The following is a 20564-nucleotide window of genomic DNA, read 5'->3' as shown; positions in this document are numbered from 1 at the left end:
TGGTTCCCAGGGCAGATTTTCCTTGTGTTTCCTGTGTATGTCATAACTAACTGGGATGTAAAAGATACTTGGTGTCTTTTACATTTCATGCCATGATTCAGAGTATAGGTTACGGTTTTGGCAAGAGTGTTAACTGCAATCTCCTTTTTTTTTCATGATATCATCAAAACTTACAACGTAGCTTCTCTGAATGCATCACAGCTTCTCCTATAATCTTCATTATCACAGCAGGTCCTTAAAATGTTCTGAAGGATGTTTCAAAAAACACCAGAAGAAACTACTGGCCCTACGTACTCTCTCTCAAAAGCAACCTAACGTGTACCTTTCACAGCAAATTGATAACAAGGACTCTAATGGCTACCTGTCCATACTCAGTTCCTCAGCAATACAGGAGTAAGACAGTCTAGAGGAAAACGAGCTCAGCTGCCAGTATTTCCACCCTGCTTCCTCTGGGATTTCTGCTGCATGGAGCACTGCTACCTCTTTTTCTCTTCTGGGCCGCTGGCTGTAGGTACTAGACTTCTCTGTTCAAGATATCTCACTGCCTCCCTCCTTTGCTTCCATCGTACCCCAGCAGTGCAATACTGGATGAATTACTGTTATTCCCTGCTACCTCCTGCTACACCTCAACAAGATTATCAGTCTTTCAGTTCTTTTTCTTTCACCAGTGCTTAGAATACTGAAATGTTGCTGACTGACAGTACTCAGGGCTCGAAAGACAAGTTGTAGAGGTCTGAACCTGACTCTGATGTTAGATCTCCTGGGAGAGTAGCTCCCCTCTTCCGAACCTGCCACCCTTCTTCTGTCCTCTTTTTATGGAGAAGAAATCATCTCTTCCTATTGCTTTATAAAATAACAGTTCTCTAACATCATCCGATATCTGAAAATGTTATTAAAAAATTAAAATACATACACTTTCTAAATATCTTCGTAGTTTTTTTGCTTTCCTCGGTCACCTCTCCTACAATGCCTAATTTTTTTTTTCTCTTCCTTGCCTTCTAAGACTCTTAGATATTCTTTTTACTCTTGATCCTGTAAAAGAATCTCACATACTTTCCCCTTTCTCTTTCCGTCCTCAGACAAGATTAGTACAGAGTAACCTCCACAGCGATTACGTTCAGGATGCGTGTATTCTTTTAACCTCTCCTAGGACAGTAATAGGGTTATTGTTGTCTGTTACTGTGGTTCTGTCTGCAATTGTTCAGCTACAGATCCATGAGCACTGCTGGACTCCCAGCACCATCCCCTACTGGGCACAGGATGCCACAAAAAACAGCACAAATAATCTTTGAAACAATCCCCAGCTACCTTCTCTCGAATCCTACAGGCTTACCTAGTGGGTTATCAGCAGGTTGTTGCCATCTGAACTCAGCTCTCACCCCAACGATAAAAATTGCTCTTTCCACTACATAGATACTGACTCCCTCACCCATTCAGATGATAAAGCTCCCTGGACTTTTCCCTTGTGTGAAGAAGCAGCTGCAGTCTCTGTTACTCTTCCAGTAAAGTCTGGGCTTGCTCTTAGCTGAAAAGCACAAAGGACTGTGCTGAGCCTGGGATGTACTCTCTGGGAGATAGCTGGGGGTTACTGCAGATCAGCGCTTGAAACAAACATCAAATGCAGAAGACACAAAGGTGAGCATTCAGGAGCTCCACGGAAGACACATTAGGGCTCTGTAAGCAGTTCGATTAATTATTCGTCAGTACTACCAAGAGATCATGATCTTCAGTATCTGTTTTGAAATAATGTTTTATTTGTCAATTTGCCTTGAGTAACGTTTTCACAGTGGTAATTCCTCATTTGAGAAAAATTTGATAAGGTCACTCAAAATGTTCCTGAAGAAAGCAAGCCAGCATGATCCCGTAGAGATACCTCTCATGGATCTAGTAACTAGTTAAAAGCACATGAAACAAGAGATAGAATAAAAGGACAATTTTCACTAGAGTCTCACATGAATCTGTATTATGGTCTCTGCTGTTCAAAACACTTAGAAATGACCTAGGAAAAGAATGAAATTTTAAAAAAGAAAAGTTTGCAGCTGAAGAACTGGAAGTCATTGAGAAGTGTGAAACAAACATCACATTCCTAAAAAAGATGATCAAAGGTATGGAACAACTTATATTGAGGAATGACTAAATAAATAAGGACTCTTCATTGTGAAAAAAAAGACAACTGAAAGGAAGTAGGAAAAATATTTAAAATCATGAGGTTCAGGGAGAAGAAAAATGAAGAACAATTACTTCTCACACTGTAAGATGTTGGAAAAATAATACGAAGCCATCAGGTGAGCAGGTTAAAACAAATAAAACGAGGTACTTTTTCTCTTAACACGTAATTAAACCATGGATGCCTTCTTACTACAGGAAGCTAAGGATGCCTAAAATTTACAGGGTTGAAAAGTGATTGTACAAACTAATGGAAGCAAGAGCCACTAGAACTGTACATATACAAAGATATCACCTCCTGGCCAGGAAATCACTGAGAATACTGGGGAATTACCATCATTGCATAACATTACGTAATGCTCTCCCCCTGTTATCTTCCATAGGCTGCCCTCTGAGCAGGAGACTGAGCCATATAGTCCTTTTGGTCTGAGATAATGCAACCAGTTTTGTTTATGCATCAGGGGGTCTTGAAACAAAACCTGCTGCAAGTATCAGTCAGAAGTTAAGAGAATTCAGTCAAGTTACACTATTCATTCTAGAAAGTAGTATCTGTTCCAATTCCTCTCATATCAACTCAGAACCTGCAATCCATAAATTCAATCCTTTGATCATAAATAATGCCTAGGAAACAAAAGATTGAGTGATTTGTTCTAAAACATGGAAGTCAAGATGAAATGAAGGAGATAAAATTGATATAAATGAAAACTCCACTGAAGTTGGACCTGCTGATAGCCAAACTGGATTTGTACCATAGATGTGATGTATAGTGACTGCGGTCTGTAGTACCGTGAAAGCCACTAACAGAATGGCAGAACTTCAGTATCATTTCCTTGATCCCCATTTCTTCTGCTTTGAGATACCTAGCAAAGAATTAACTGTCACAGGAAGACAAACTCCGAAGTCTGATGGTCCTGTTTTTAAAAATGCACTGAGATTGCTGCCTTGATCCAACGTTTGTTTGCTTGAATGGACTCCCAAAAACTTTCATTTGGTTTCTAACTTGTTTTAAATCTTTTTTTTTCCTGTTTTAACCAATACATGACCTACAGCCTAAAATAACTTTTAAAGGATATTATATTACCCAGGAAAGTTTAATTTAAACTACCCAGGAGAACACTCTTGAAACTATACTACCAAATCTTTAGGAAGAACAAATTAGAAAAGCCAAACCAATCCCACAAAAATGGCTAACATTTTCTTGCACTGCTGATGGTTGTATGCAAATCCCTGCAGCTCCAATACATATATTCCTTCTCATCACATGATGCAGCAGCACAATAGTGCTTACTTTTTTCTAAATACTCTACTGAAAGAACTGTTGCTTGTCAGTACAGATTTCCCTCTCATGGCCTGCAAAATCCTTCCGGATTGAATATGCTTGTCAGCTGCCATGCGCTTTTCTTTTTTATAGGCAGAAATCAATATAAATTCATAACTTAAAGCTTGTTCTAAATGTAAGCATTAAATACTTGACAATAGAAAGTGTGCACATTTGCAAGTCTTTGGATCACTTTCAGAGTGGGGTAGTTTATCAGCACTTTCAAAAAGTCCCCGTATATTAACAGGTTGCTGATATTACGTCTTAAAGCGAAACTTCCCTTAGTACAGGAAAATTGGGCTTAGGGTCTGAGACTCAGTATGCTGCTGCCAGCAACATGCTCCAGCTCTCAGTCTGCCATGCTCACAGGAATGCATCATGGTGTGGTTCCTATTCTCAGCCTCTTCCTGTCAGATGATTTATCAAAGCAAGATAGCACCTTTGTGCCCTTCCTGAAGTTAGCTTTTCTGCTCAGGGAATTCAGCAACAGATTCAGCACAGTAATGAAGGCTGTAAAAGGGCTATAGAGGACCTCACAGCTTAATAGATACTATTGAGTTCACATGGTAGAAAAACTCTCTATATAAACAACCTAGCTGAAGGAGAAGATTTTTCACAAGTCACACCTTTTTAAAGTCAAAAATAATCAGAAAAAAACTCGTACCCCCAGTGGAAATGAGGGTTCATTAGAGTCAGTACTGACAGGTCAGTTTGTTTTCAGTTCAGAATTATTGCTTGTACGTTAATGACTCCTTGAATACATATTTGCTTCTGTCTTTACTATGAAGACTGCCTGTGGGGAATCTCAGATCCTAGACGCAAGAGAGAGTCTGGAGAATGGAAGACTTCCCTTTGGTCAAGCAGGATATGGTCAGCAACCATCTAGCCAAAATCAATGTGCTTAAATCCATGGGCCCCAATGGGATATACCCATTCAGACCAGTAGGTCTGTTCAGCCTGGGGAAAAGAAGACTGAGAGAGGATCTGATCAATGTTTATAAATATCTAAAATGCAGGAGGCAATTGGACAAGGCCAGACTCTTTTCAGTGGTGCGTAATGATAGGACAAGTCGCAATGGCCTAAAAACAGAACGTAGGAAGCTCCACACAAATACGTGGAAGAACCTCTTTGCAGTGAGGGTGACAGAACACTGGAACAGTTTGCCAGAAAGGTTGTGGAACCTCCTTCCATGGAGATATTCAACACCTGTCTGGATGCCTACCCATGCAACCTTGCTGTAGGGAACCTGCTTTAGCACAGAAGTCGGAATTGATGATCTCCAGAGGTCTCTTCCAATCCCTGTGATTCTGTGATTTGCTTGCATGTACAGAGGACAGATATAGTCATAGATGTACACACATGCAAATGGGAAACAGAAATTCCTGCCTGTGCCACCAGAGGAGATTGAGTTTCATTCTGTCAGCCAGGCTGGTTGTGAACAACCTTCTCACAGCTTGCTCAGGATTATTTATGGGTTGCTTAGTCTAGAGACCTGGCCAGGATTCAGACCTTCACTATGTACAGGAAATCTCAGCCTTGGCATTATGGCCCATCTTTTGTAAGCAAGATTTTGTCCTTCCAGCAGCTTTTAGGGTTACTCAGTATTTTTGGCAAGAAACCCACTATGTTCCTTTCTTTGAACTGTAGTTTTTATAAAGCCTACGCTAGAATTCCCTCTTCCTCTGCACTGACACTATAAGACCCTCTGCTGCAAACTTCTTGCCTTCACAAAAGAAACAAGTTTATTCTTCAGAGAAATTTCAATATATCTCTCTGCTATTATGACCATAAGCCAGTCTAAAAGTGCTAGAACACCACGCACTAACCTTCAGGTTTGCTAGTCTTAAATTCTCTTTCCTGCTTTGGTTCTCCATGAGGACATCTTTCAAAAAATCATTAGCTCTCCTCTGGTGTAAGCAACTCTTTCATAATCCATTACCTTCACCTGTTTTAGGAGCTAACGTAGATATATTCCAGTTCTACATGCTAATAAAATACTAAATGCTAATACATTTGTTCATTGACTACAGAAAAAAAAAAAAGGAAAAAAAGCTCTAAATAATGCAGCTGCTGTAAGAAAGGAATGGGGTGACAAGCTTTTATGAAAAAGGAGGATGTTGACTTCTGTCCCCACTTCAAATGGATTTAAAGGGAATGCAAAGGAATAAAGCTATAATAAAGTCAACTGAAAGCCAGACAGAATCTTGTAGTTATTTTGTTACTATCTAACATATAGCAAGTCCCTACTGAAAGAATAACTTCATTTGTGCTTTCATTCACATTTCATGCTTTCATTTATATTTCAGCTGAAGCCTTCTTCCAATGGCACAGCTGGGCACATGCTTGATAATGACTCCAGTGTAACAGGCAACAATACCAAGACATGCAGTACACTGGTGTTTTCCCATATATCACTTAGTAAGCAGGAATTCTGAAATGTTTGAAAAGTGCTTATATCTCACTGAAAGGTAATGCAAACTATGCTCAAATTACTTGTGCAAATGGAGCTTCAGCAATCCTGAAAAATAATACTTTATGTTTAACTCTACTTAGTTTGTAAGAACCAATAGGATCACAGCAGGAGTTGGTATAGCTGGAGGTTTACAAAACCGAGTAAAGAATTATCCTCCTTTCAGAGTAGGTAACAAGCTAACAATGATGTTTTGTATCCCCTTCTGTAAAGGCTGGAGCTAAGGAGAACAAGAGCCCTCTCTGGCAATAAGGAAACTCAGAGCATTTATATATCAGAGCTCCCACCTTGCCAAGGAATGTAAGACAATCTCAGGCAGTAGTTTCTTGCCTACAGGGCATTCAGGTGGTATGACAGGTCCAGGAAGTTTTCAGTACAAAGCCCTGTTGGGCACCAGCTGTTAAAAAAGTAGTTGGCCTAGTAACTAATGACTCCATCTAGCGTGGCAGCTCCCAGCATCCTGCTGACTTATGCTCAGGCACTCAGAAAAAAATCAAACATTTTCTTTGGCACACTAAATGTTTCCTCCATCCCTAACAATAGGCGCTAGATTGGGTCTGGCTATGGAGCAATGATAAACATAGTGGGACAAAGCCCAGGATGCTGGGGGCCTGGCTGAGGCGCAGGGCAGTCGGGCCTCTCACAGCGCTGCTCGCCTCAAGGCCTTTCTTTGTCTCTTCTCCCTCTTTCCCTCCCCTCAGCTTCAAAAGCTGTAAATTAAAAATTAAGAAACAGAGCATCAAGCTTTTCAGAATGGTTTGCTCCTGTCCTCTGCTGTTATCAGGACTCTCTAGGAAAAAGCCGCTTAGGTCCATCTTAGTCAGCAAGAGCCTGCATTTTAGCACGGCCTGCAGATCTGACTGCTGGAACACGCAGCCCCCTACAACACACAGCAGCTATACTACAGAAGTAAAGAAAGGCAGCTTTCCAAAAAACAACAACAGGGAGAACAAAACAGTTTTGATATTCCTACATGAGCCCTGCCTGGGACTTCGGAGACCTCCTGAAGCCCAGAGAGGTGTCCAGAACTCCCCCTGGCAGAGGTGCAGTCAGGCAGGGAAGGAGCAGGAAGCAGGAGGCCTGCGTAAAAGGAGGAAGCCATCACCTAGTTTGCCATCCGCTTTCAGGCTCTGCCAGGGAAGCCAAGGAAAAGCTTTCAGAGTTAATAAGCAGCCTATCAAGGCTGCATCGGCACAGTAAGCATATGGAATGGCATTCTGGGTTCAAATCCAGTTCAAAGTGAGACACACAATCTCCCACAGTGAAGGTGTTGCTGAGATGCAGGAAAGCTTCTGTCCCAGAGCACCAATCAAACTTTCTCCTAGTGATGAGGCACAGATGCAGGCAATTTGTAATAGGTTCAGCCTTAGCTCTTCTGCTCCGCACTTTCTCAGCAACCCCAGCTGCTTCTACCTACAGGGCATGTAAGAAAGTCACCACCATGCCTAAGACAGCAGATGTACCAGGCTCAAAAGTTGGTTTAGGGAAAGAACAGGAGAGGCTTTGTGGAATTAGCAACAATTTCCAGATTCATTCACAGGTTAACTATAATAGCTACCAGAAGCGCAATTTAAACATCCCAGAACATTTTTATGTGCATAGCTTTTAGCAAGAGTCAGGAGTCCCCCTCTGCTATTCCCACAATTCCTCCTTTCCAACTGAGAGAGAGTTTTTGTTACAAGAATTTTATTCAAAAACAAAGATGCATGCAAAAGCATCCAACTCATCTCCTTGTGATGCACGTCCCAGGGGCTTGGTAGAATCCAGGTGTCATACTATCAGCTGCACAACAGCACAGGCTGGTATACACACAGTGTCTTGAACTTTCCCTGACATTCCCCATTAAATTTAGATTTTCTGCACGCTCTTCTCCTTACTTCACGTCTAAACCTTCACTACTAGACCTATGCCTCCTTCGAGTTAGTCAACCTTACCAGACTCAACTTCATCTTCTTCCTTAACTCAGCCGTTTCAGACCTTTGTTCATATATTGCCACTTTTATCAGTATTTGGGGCTCGAAGGGCGCTCAAATCTGAATGCATTCTGGATGTGGAGCCTGCCTGCTCCTTTATTATATTCTAACAAATACTATCCAAGTTCCTGGGCTTTCTCCTTTTCTGACATACGCTACTGCATAATATAACATACTTTATTTCCTGCTCCCTGACATCTGTAAATTATTCCTGCTTTTTCCCTGACAGTGAGTTTCAAAGTAAAGATAGATTTTCTTATAACAAAGGCAAGGTAGTATCTGGTAAATTCTGCTGCAGATTAGGAATTGAGGGTATTCTAGGTCCTAGCTCTCTACATACAGGCAATGCCATGATTTAGCAGGTTGGAAACGAGGTGCATCAAACAGATTTGCGGCAGTCTAGCAAAGGAAGAACAGGTTGAGGTTATGGAGTACTAGTAAATCTCTGGAGGTAGGCCAAATCTACCTCAGCTATTCCAAGATTCAGCTGGCATTATAAACCTCTTACTTGCAGGAGCACTAAACTTGCAGTCTTCATAAATGAAATTAAGTATTTACTTCTCAACTGAGTCATTTTTCTGTTGGGGCCTTAGTAGCATCCGTGGCTGCAGTCTCTCAGATCTGGGGAATAATGGGCTGGTAAAAAACAGGTTTTTTTTTCCTTCTCTTTACACATGGCAGCTTTTAAATTCACTATTAAAAAGACTAAACCAAGAAGAAAATTAACAGCCGGATGGCTGCAAAGTTCAGTGCTGCCATGCTGCTGTGGTTTATCAGGTCACTGGAAAATCACTGAAGGTAACTGAGCGCATTCCACCATGTGATCCAGATTAACAAGTTCACATAGCCTCAATGACTGCAAACAAAGGGGTGAACCATACAGAGTGAGAGGTTGTGCTTGCCTCACGTTTCCTGCACATACTTCCATACTTGCAAATGCAGGAAAGCTTGCAAAAACATTTTAGTAACAAGATATTTATAAAGTAAGATTAACACAGAAGCCTGGTATCATTCTTCTTTCATGAGGAAGCCTTGGGGAAGATTACCTGTCTACATTTCTGACATGTAATTGCCTGAACTGCCTTCCCCCACACCACGTCCCCCAGATTTTAAAGCACTAATTAGATATGAAATTCGAACAGAAGAGAGAGACTGAGTAATTTCTCCTCACTACTACTTGTGCTCTGCTTTGACTGGGATAAGTCATTCAGATTCGGGTAATGGGCTACCTAATTGCTACCTTAAATTTGCCCTTTTATCCTATCCAGTGAATTCAAATCACCAGGAATTTAGATGCATTGCTGTGCGACTTTCAGATGGGAAAGGTATTTCTCGCTACAGAGGCTCCACTATAAAATACTAGCATGGATCAAGTGGACCAACACAAAATGTGACTTGTACAGACAGAAGGTAAGTCTACGGAAAATGAAAACAGAAAAGACTGATGGGCTCTACTTATTCCTGACTGTATGTTTTAGTGGATGGCAACAGTACCACAAGAGAATGAAAACATAATAGGCACCGCTATCTGTCTAGAATATGGACTGGGACTGGGTCTGTAACTGAAGACATTATTCTGCCACTCTCCTGGAAACGCATATTCCCTAACACTCTTTAGAGGTGCAAGGGTTAAGTCAGGACCAGCAGCTTAGCCCTGCACCCTGTAATGCCTCCTTTGAAAAGCCGCTCACAGTTTACAGGGAAAGAGTGAGAGTGCAGCTGCTCTCCCAGCCAACATTTGGTTCCTATTATAGTGAATAAATCTCCCCCTCCCCCTTTTCTTTTTTTTCCCCCTTTTATATTAAAAGTCCATCAAACACATTTTTTTCTTCTTAATATTTTTCCATTAAGTTTCCTCCTGTGTAGGCTTTCCCAGCATGCTATGCTCCTCACTAGATGTGCCCTAGCAGCAGCTGCAAGATCCCACTGAAATAACTGAATGGGGAATAAAGGGAGCAGCTCAGGCCTCTCATTTAAGTCTCAAGAGGCAAATGAAAACTTAGAATTGGGCTTCACTGGTGAAATCTAGAGTGCTTGAGAAGAATAAACAAACAAAAAACAGACTATTGAGTTTGGTAGGATTAGGATTCCGGAGATGGGAGACAGTACTCAAAGTGCTCTGCCCCTGCTCAAGAACATAAACACCCTGCAGAGCTAACTGACTCTGTCTGTCTCAGCCTCCCAAAAGATGCAGGACAGGATGGCATTATACTACAAGGCTTCAAGGATTCCTCCAAGATTGTGCTGTCCAAGTTTCATACCACTTGAAGCCCAAATGACTTTTTAGTTGTGTCACATGACTATGGAGTACAGATGTCATACTCTCCTAACTTCAGGTGATTTGTCATCTAAATACTAAACAACAAATAAAACTAAAGAACGGCATAAGCCTCCAAATTCTACAAAATTTGCTCTGAAGTTCATGAAAGCAATCAAATTTGCTTGACAGCCAGCACACTTATCATCTTGTTGCAGTAGGTGAAGACCCTCTGATCGGTGTCTTTTAGAGAAGCCTTTATAAATCTTGATCGCTTAGAAAGTCTGTTTATAGGGACAAAGCATGCTGAAGTATAGAGTTCCCTGACATCATGCCTATAAATCTCAAGGCCAAAAATCATAGCCAGATAACAGAACTTCACAAGAGAAGCAACACTTCTACATTTATAATCTTGTATGCCTAGAGGGAAGGCCAGAATCTGTTCTGCACTTCAAGATCAAAGACGTGCAAATTCAACTAATCAGGAATTGTCATCATCTGAAGGCTAGCTGGGCAACAGTACTATTAGGAGGAATGCTCCAGAGAAAAGAGAATACTGCAATGGCAATAGGAAGGCGCATCTGGTGCTACCATTCAGCAACACAACTAGAGTTGTATAACATCTATCTGCTGAAACACAAACAAGTAAGAAAAAAACAAAAAACATGAACTAAAGGTCACTTCAGTGGGTCCTTGCTGTGAAGCTGTATGCTTGTGGTTAACAGTCTCTTGGTCTTGGATAATTCCCGAAGCACTGATACATAAGCAAAGAAAAGGTCCTCAAAAGATCTTTCTTTCCTGAAAAGCCTAAAAATTTATCAATCCAGCTCCTATGTAATGAAGCTAAAGGGGCTGCCCATTAAAACAATAGACATACACAGACCTCTAAGCCTGACGGAACTTACATGCTCACCCAAGAAACATCACTACCATTTTTCTCCATGTTATAACTTTGATTCCTTATAAAGTTTCTACTCTTCTCCCTTGGATGAACTTACGTAAGGTGACAAGGTATGGCAACAAGCAGACTGGATTTGAGTGACCTCCCAGCTGTTGAACAGAGTAGTTTTCCTCCTCAGGTTCCTGTTGCAGTTCCATTATGCTGGAGTTAAGGGAGTATTTATTTATTTACCTCCACCTTCTGTACAAAGATGAACTCACCTGCTGTGACTCCTTGAAAAAGTAGGGTGCGGCAACTGGATTAGCACACGATTTAAGTCTATAACAATATGATTAGAAAAAACGTAGCTGGGGAGTGCTTGTTGATTATCAGAGCCATAATCAAAGACATAATAATAGAATGGGTTATTACTAGTGCAGAAATTGACCTAATAACTGTATAAATTGCATAGACATGACTAGCTTATCATGCACATTGGATATTGCTGAAAAAAAAGGCTACCGCTACAGAGGTCACACATAGATATTACACACAAACACCAAAACACAAACTTTCAGCCATCTTAAGAGCAGCACAACACACTGGAACCAAAGCAATCCCAGGGTTGTGGTGCTAGCTATTTTACAGCTAGAAGCTTTTCTGGAATCCCTGCAAGCCTAATTCACATATAATACTGTACTTGTACTGTAAGAGGTAAATCCTATTTTTCACTCACGTGCTGGAGCAGGTCCAGCAAGGCTTGTGAAGGGCTTGGAGAATATACCCTACGAGGAGAGACTGAAGGAACTGGGGCTGTTCAGTCTGGGGAAGAGGAGGCTGAGGGGAGACCTTATTGCTCTCTTCAAATACCTGAAAGGTGATTGCAGTGAGAGCGGGGCTGGTCTCTTCTAACTGGGGACAGGACAAGGGGAAATGGCCTCAAGTTGCACCAGGGGAGGTTTAGGTTGGATATCAGAAAGGGTTGTTAAGCACAGGAACAGGTTGTTAAGCACAGGTGGTTGAGTCACCATCCCTGAATGTGTTTCAAAACCGTTTGGATGTGGTGCTCAGGAACATGATTTAGTGGTGGGTTGTTAGGGTAGTATGGTTAGGTTGTGGTTGGATTTGGTGATCTTGAAAGTCCTTTCCAACCTGAGCAATTCCATGATTCTATAGTTTCCTGAAGTGCTTATTTCAGCAAAGCAAAACAAATTCCTACCCACGTTCTTCTCAAAGCTAAACCTGACAGAAGTTTGCCAAGTCTGTAGACCTTCTAAGAACCCTCCAAACACACTCTACTTACACAAAAGAAAAAAAAAAAAAAACACTTTTCAGTAGAGAAAAATACCTTAAAATCTTATGAGGTATTTTTAAAAAAAAATGACACATTTTGGTGATAGCTAAAATGCAACCTTAAAAAAAAGTAACAGAATGTCACGTTCAATTAAGTTACGTGCTATCTACTTTTAATGCTGAAAGGTTTTTTTTGTTTTTCATTTTAAATAAAATCTGTAGCCAACAAAAATCACTGCATCTCTCCCCCCAAAGTTCCCATGCATCTGTCCACCACCATTACCACCAGAAACTAGTATCATCATACCAGAATTGGACTATAAAGATCTGCAATAAAAGAGTAGAAAAACTTTTATTTTTATAAAGGCTCACCTGAAAAAGCAAGCTATTCAAGTACTGCAGAGCAAGAATCTCTCCATTTTTGGCACTTTGTCCTCCAATGATTAATACCACAGAAGCATGTTCCCTTGCCAGAGAAGACTATTCCATTTTATGACAAATCTGGCCTCCCTGTTGTTCCTTTTTCGTTTTAAGCTGTGCAGAATAAAATCCTTACTCCATTCCCAGTGCTGTTCCAAAAATTACCATCTCCTACTGCGATCTACCTACCTCTTCATCTGTAGAAAAGAACAGAGCTCAAGAATAGCCTACAGCATCTCCAGTAACCCAATGTTTCAATAAGAAAATTCACTGAGGAGTTCACATCATCATAAAGGAGATTAATATTCAGTGTAAGTTAACTGAAATAAAACATCTCCTTCCTGGCAGAGAAGAGTTTGGTGAGCAAAAGGGAAGGTCCCAGCTAAACACTTCCAGCAGCTAGTGCAGTGAATGGTGTCTGTTCCTGCTTTGACAGGAATATTTAGCCCCCACATTTCTCTGGGTCTCACTTTCCTTACTAGAAAGATTATCTGGTCTCACCATTTTGAGAAAGGAGTTCTGGGGCATCATGGACATAAATTTCTGCCCACTTCATGTGGCAATCACAGAACAAAACATTAAAATTACTACAATTATTTTGGGAGGAATCATTGTCCTGGTTTTGGCTGAAACAGTTAATTAAAGCAGAAGAGAAGCAGGAAAGCAGTACTTTGATAAGCAAAGAAAACTGAAGTGAACAGATTTGTTACTCTAATGGGCCAAAGTAAGTGCAAGGTGTTTCACTGACATGTGGCATGAAGTACTTTAACCCAAAGGGTACATACGATAAAGCAACGCTATTGCTAATACCCATACTCTTGGTTTAATTAATTTTATTCTCTATTTTCTCCATTCTGGCATGCGTAAAGAAGAATGTAACGCATGAAGGCTAGGGGTAGAAGTGGAGCATGGGCTGAGGAAGCATACCTGGCAGCTGCTAAAACAAAACTTCAAAGTCTCAGCTCCCTTTGAAAACCCATCAGGCAAGAACCACTCCTCTCCCCTTTAGCTTCTTTAGGAGCTGGTACACTTAACCACTTCAGCATCTTTGGCAGTTCTTTAGCCATTCCCAAAGCAGGTGCCGGAGCGGAAAATTGTGGGAGAGCCCCAAATCATTCAGGTGCCTCCCTCTTTCCTCAGCTGGCAGCAATGCACATGCTGACCAAGCAGGCCAGCTGATGGACCACTGTTATACACAGTGAATAGGGAATTTGTGATTATACCACTGAAAGTACAGAAAAAGCTCAGGCTTACCTGGGTCAACCATATCTTTCTCCAGGAAACTACTAAATCTGATGACAGACAAAGTCTGTCACTAAAAGAAAGTGAGTAAAAGGATGTTTAGATAGTTATTGTACAGTACAAAGAAGTGGTGTGATCTAAAAGGCAGTTCCCGGACTTAGGATTTGTTGAAAGATCCCTCTCTGTCAGACCCAGGCTGCAAAAGATGCTCAAATTGCACAAAAACTTATTTAGATGACCTAGAGCTTGAAGTCTTATACATGAAAATTCTGCCTTTGCATACAATGGCAGGCTAGGAGGTGGAGGCTAAGCTCTTGTTTAATTTGCAGCATCTAGAAGCGGAACGTTTTAGATTCAGTCCATTTGAACAGGCACACCTATTTGTGATGCGTCCTCCTCCAGTACAGCCAGAAGAGTGTTACAATACATTTGTGCTAGCTCTGCTGGTCATCCCAACTGAACGCTCTGTCCATGTTTTCCCCTCAGGGGTTTGAGAAAGATAGAATGGGATGGGTTTGTTCTCTTGCAGATGCAACTTTGCTTGGCTTCCTTAATGACTGATTTTGGGTAAGCCTTTCAATTGCTTCTGGACTGTATTTGAGAGCTGAATATTTCTAATGACAGTGGAAACCAAAAGCTAAAAGCAGGTATCTACAGAGAAATGCAATAGCTTTCATAGGAATTTGTGGTTGAACTTGAAAAAAAGTTATGCAATCCTATATTTCAGTCCAATCCAATCCCTTCTTCTAGAGCCAAAATGGAATTGTTTCCTACAGTATACAGAGAAAATTTTATAATTAGTCAGAAGCTCCCAGACTCGGCAACACAGATGGGAACCATGGAATCAGTACTTCAGGAATTTCACCAAGTGATTGCATGCAATGCTAAGCACGAACACATCAAAGATGCAGCTGCAGATGCTAAATCCTTATAAGGACAGACTAAAATATCCCAGCCACTTAATGGAATAATGTCCTTTCAAGAGTCCCCTCCTAGCATTGATAAGGCACACCAGGAGAGGACCATAACAACTGTGTCAAATGTCCAAACAAGAAACCTTTCTTACATGCCACTACTTTATACTTGATGCTTTTTGTCATGTTTCAGCCAATGTTCTAAACAGGACAGACTTCTCTGAGAAACACCAGAACTGCTACACTACTACAGACTCGTTCTGTGAAAAGACAAATGTGGCCTCTGGATCCCTTGAGCTGAATATGGTAATATTTGCAAAAAGGATAATCTTTTGTCGCGTACCGTGCTAATAGCTCTCTAGAGACTAGCCAGAGGTTCAGACAGTAAGCGACCTCTCAATTGCACAAAGGTGAATAATGGACATCAGACAAAAGTTGAAACTAAATTACAAGAGTAGGTGTTACCTGGTTTTGCTACCTAGAAACATATCACAACTTCATAGATTGTGCCACTTGTAGAGCAGGAATTTAGATCATTTCAGAACGAGACCTGCAGATAACAAAAAATGCAGCAATACAGTTTTCTTTTCCTTCCACAGAAATGCTCTTCAATAACACAGGCCTACTGGTAATTATAGTCACATATTCAGGTTCTGCAATGTCTTAAGAAATCATAATACACTTATAAGGAATTTATTCTGTTTAGAAAACACCTATAAAGAAAATTGCTGCACTACATGAATCATTTCGTCCCATATGACTCATAACAACGTAGAAATCTGTGAACTTTAGTTCACTTTCATATTTCATAGAATGGCTTGGGTTGGAAGTGACCTTAAAAACATCTAGTTCCAACTCCATAATTAAATGGTTTAAATCACTTAGGCTAGCATAATCAGCAGAAAAGTGGAATTTCACAAGGAAATGAGAAGGTGACTCTGATCTTTGGAAAAAAAAAATCAGTTACACAAAAACAGAATCCTAACAGAAGGACAAAACATTTTTTAAAAATCTAAAAATTGTTTGGATTCAAATTTCTTGAAATATACCAAATTAACCCAACTATTAAAACTAGGCTTCCAAAATTATTTTGCTAATAAGATATTTTATTTAATATTTTTAAATGTGTTACGTGCATTTATTCAGAGAAAATAAAATTGAGAACTGAAATACTTGTGAACATGAAGGAATAACAAAGCTATTGTTCTTACGGCTGCCTGATTAAATTAATTCCACATTAAATCAAAGCTTCCCCTTGAAGAAATTTAAAAATGAAAAGATCAGCAGGTTCTTAACACTCAAAACCAAACTCTATGACAGCTATTCCAAAAAATCCTAGCATGCAGCCTTTTGTTTCATAGGGAACAAATTCTAACTTTCTTCATATTTTGGTAAGAAATTTTGAAAACAGAAGCCTAAGGGTACCAGTATCAGTAGGACCGAAATCTCACTCTCTTGGAGAGTATTTTGGAGATACCAAATGCAGTTCTTTCTAATAAGGAGATGTGTTTATCAATGCACCTATCCTAAGAACAAAGTCTCTGAAGTATTGCTTCCGAGGTTCTTGGAGAGTTTCAAGAGCCTGTGCTTGTATCTTGCACATACACTATTTTCCCCATTTGACTCCTTCCCAATGACTGAGATGGCGTTCTCTTTGTCATACTGACTGCTTAAGTTGAACAGCCATTAAGTGTTGTTTAAATAATCAGCCAGCTGAAGGTATTAAGGGAGAAACCAGAGACTTTAGCATCATGAGTCTGTTAAAGAACCTTACGTCCAAGTATCTGCTAGTGGAGCTGAGATCAGAAATACCTTCGGTAAGAACACACTTTCTAGCAAAGAAGTTATTTCAAGTTTTTTTAACACCACAATTTCAGGTCTTTAGGGAACCAGTCATGGGAATTAGAGGTCATGAAACAGCAAGCAATATCTTGTCCTTAGTGAATACTGGAAAGCCTTCATTTGAAATTCAGAGTTGTTGTGTCAAAAGACATAAATCCTAGATACTTATTCATTAGTACCATAAAAATCCAACATAGGTGGTTTAACCTGACCTTCTGACTAATACAAAGCATATTATATCCAGTTATACTGCCCTATAGCTGAAATTTCAGACAAAAAAATCCCTGAAAATGTTATATTGGTTGAGGGGAAGAAAGGGAAAAAAAAAAAAAAAGATGAGGATCTGAAAGTTCGGTCAGCTTGTAGTAATGCCAAGCCTTCAGTGGTATAAATGTTACCTACTTGAAGATCTACACTCAGCAGCAGCAAGAAAAAAATTCTCGAAATTACTCAATTTCAGGTCACAGCATCTGCAGCTTTTCAAAACGCTGATTGAAAAGAAGCTAACACCTCTAGTCATCAGCACTCTTTTCGCAGTATCAAAAGAAAAAGAAACAGATGGTCCAGACTTGAGGTTTCTTCCTCCTTTTCAGACAGTCTACTAAACAGTTTTCTGAGCTAGATTCTGATGAATACTTAAGTTTTCAACACAAGACATTCACAGCTCAGTCTGGCTACATTCTTCAGAGCAGATTACCATCAAATATATATGTCTTTTTCCCCAGCAAAAAGCAAATAAAGAATTCATCAGGCATACAGGAGGTTAAAACCACATAAGCTACACCTCTTTTGTTCAAGAGGGTGACTTGCCCAAGCTAAGCATCCCTGACACACGCTTGCCAAGTAGCATGTGCAGAACTGCCAGATATAATCTTCTTAGACTAACTTTTTAGTTAAGTCCCACATGTCAGACAACAGATAGATAGAAAGGGCCATGGAAGACATTTACTAAGCCAGATAATGATATAAAATTCAGGCAGAGAAGCCATGTAACATTATAGATATCAGTAGCCAGAAACAGAAACAGCATCTTCAATATGGCTTTCTCACTTTGAAATTCCTTTTACTAAAGGCTGTTGTTCCAGGGCCAGTTTTCAGTAGACTTGGATCAGTCAGGCTGCCTTGGCCCCTCCCCACCTGGTTTGCTCATGGAAAGCAAAGACAGTAACTGGAAGAGAAATGTTAACAAAAGCCCAGAGAGTGCAACAGGAGAGTGTCTGGAAACTGGTAACTTTAAACATTACCTGGTAGTTGTTTTATTTATTTATTTTATAGAATCATAGAATCATAGAATTAGCTAGGTTGGAAAAGACCTACAAGATCATCCAGTCCAACCATCCACCTTTTTAAGGAGGATATTGATCTTTCAACTCGTGTTACAGAATGAACCTCTAGGAACAACTGCTTATGATAAAGGATCCTGGATACACTGGTATTCCATATAAGACTTAATTTATCCTACTGCTGTAGAGCCTACCTTTGCCAGTACACTTAAAAATCTTTGTAACTAGCACTGGGTCTGGACAGCCCAATACCCAGCCTTTCTGAGCCTCTGAAATGTATTTTATCTTATTATCAATCAAGTCCTCCTATCCAGAGCATTTTGGTCAAACTGCTTCCTGGCTGGCAGTATACAGCATTGGGTTAAGACTAAGGAAACACCACCAGTGCTACTCATTCACACTATACCCTGAAGAAAAACCTGGCATTCCACAAGGGAGTTCTGGTTGCCCTATCTTCTTCAGATCACACAACGTATGCACACGTCAAAAACCTATGAGCTAGTAAGGAGGATCTCCAAACAAAGCTGTCACTACATGTACATGGAAGCTGAAATACTTCCAGACATTTTAATGCATTTTTTTTCCCCTCCTCCTTTTTCAAAAGAGTTTTTTGTTAAATGTTGGAGCCCTGCATAGCTCATAAACAGCTGCCGATTGATACCTGCCGCCTAGAGAAGCCCCAGAGAATAACAGGCTGTCATGGAGCCAACAACATACAATTCACCAACTCCTGTGTCAGCTACAAAACCTCCCCAGTCTGAAAAGTAGGGAAAGTTAGGTGACAAAGCAGGATCTTTCACAGGAAAGGCTGACTTAACACTTTCAGGGACAGGAAAGGGTTTTTTCTGTGCTCTTGGAAGGGAATTCCTGCTGTATCACAGGACAACACATCAAAAAGTGCTGTGTTCATCCTGAACAAGCCAAGCCAAAGCATGACTTGGTTGGTTGGATGGAAAATGTGAACACACACTGGTGGTGGAAACTTCACTGTACAAGGGAAGGTATCCCCAAAACAAAGCCTAACCGGAAGAAGGAAAAGCCCTTGGCCCCTTTTTGCTACCTTCTGCTCTGGCATTCTTACTTGGTCGCTGAAACCTTTGATTCATCTGAGCTTGACTTCAGGCTCTTTGGCTGCTGAATTCAGGGAGTTGTCCAGGGACTGTCCCACAAGGGGGCTGCCTTCTGGAAAGGCTTTCTACATGGATCTCAGATCACATGCTGCTCCCAGCATCTGACAGGCTTACTGAGAAAGAGAAATGGAGTTAGGATTATCTTGCTTTCTCAGCTGTAGAACACTGGTATCTCAACACAGAGACACCTCTCAATGCCTTTGCTCTTAGCAGTAACCAAACTTTCCAGCATTAAGACATCTGTTCCTTCACTCTACACAAATCCATAATGCCAAAAGGTACAGTGCAGACTCAAATCTCCAAAATATTCACTATGAGTTCAGCTTCAGGACAGTCCTGGAGAACGTAAGGCAAGCGAAGGAAAGGTTGCTAACCTGTCCTGTCCATTACAAGGCTAGCTTAAAAGGGACTTTGCATTGTTACAAAGCAGCAGTTTGCTGTGTGTCTAGTAGGGAGGATACAGAACATGCCGCTCTGAGGCTTCAAGTGTCTCACTGTGACCCACAGGAACAGCACAGTTCAAAGATGGGCCCATTCAATCCCTCTGTTCTTAGTTCACGTGGACTTGCCTTAAGATCAGTGCCAAAAAGGACACTCTTCTGGGAAGCTTCCCAGTGCCTTTCTCAGCTGTACAACTGTGAACTAAATCCAACAGCTATGGCATGGTAGCACAGCTTTCATTTCCACCTCACTACCTGCAAGGCCAAGCAATGGACAAAACTTGAGGTCCCTATGAGGGAAAGAGCCAGGAACAGATCAAAATATTGTTAAAAAATTAGGAAAGGAGAGAAACCAGACATTCGTGGGATTCCCTGACAGCTCCGTGCAGAAGGAAGGGCTGGGCTGGAAAAAACAGGGCCTCAGGTTCCTGCCAAACTGTCTGAGGCCTGTCCTTTCCAAATAGCTCAAGGAAGCAGCCAAGGCTCCTTTGTAACCCTTTCAGAACTCCTCTAAAGAGAAAGGCTGCTCTAGGCAGAGCAGCTCCTGCAGAGCACCAGGCAGCTAGGGTATCCTCTTCCCTAGAAAGCTGAGAGTAGCAGAGTTGATCTCCCCACCAAAAGCTACTGAAGTGAGAGCTATGGCCACATTAACCCTCTGCTCACCACTCTCTAAAGCAATTTTTAAAATGGTGATTGGGAGAGTTAACTAAATACAGAGAAAAAGGAGATCTGCAAATAGCTTTGCAATATAAAACACATAGAACCTCTACAGGATATTTCAAAGATCTAAGATGAGGTAAGGCTGAGGGAGAGAGTATGAGACAAGGTCCTAAAGATTTCAACTAGGTCTATACTAAATTAAATGCTTACTAGAACCAAGAACAGCATGTAGCTTCTGTCACAGCCAACAAAATCCATTAACAGGAGCTAAAAGC

General features: G+C 40.8%; 1 protein-coding gene across 5 annotated transcripts in view; it reads right to left on the bottom strand.

Moving 5' to 3' along the window:
• Positions 1 to 20564, bottom strand: part of TTLL5 (tubulin tyrosine ligase like 5) — a 132902-nt gene that overhangs the window by 31480 nt on the left and 80858 nt on the right. The window contains exon 31 of one of the 5 annotated variants that reach the window (XR_002440162.1): positions 15400 to 15484. The exons of the other annotated variants lie outside the window; for them this stretch is intronic. The gene's annotated coding sequence lies outside the window, so the exon portion shown is untranslated. The remainder of the gene's footprint in view (positions 1 to 15399; positions 15485 to 20564) is intronic. 5 annotated transcript variants of the gene reach the window in all.

The sequence above is a fragment of the Numida meleagris genome, chromosome 6 (genome assembly GCF_002078875.1).
Source record: "Numida meleagris isolate 19003 breed g44 Domestic line chromosome 6, NumMel1.0, whole genome shotgun sequence".
NCBI classification, from domain to species: domain Eukaryota; kingdom Metazoa; phylum Chordata; class Aves; order Galliformes; family Numididae; genus Numida; species Numida meleagris.
The sequence above is the reverse complement of the archived record's forward strand: the minus strand, read 5'-3'. Positions and strand labels throughout refer to the sequence as shown.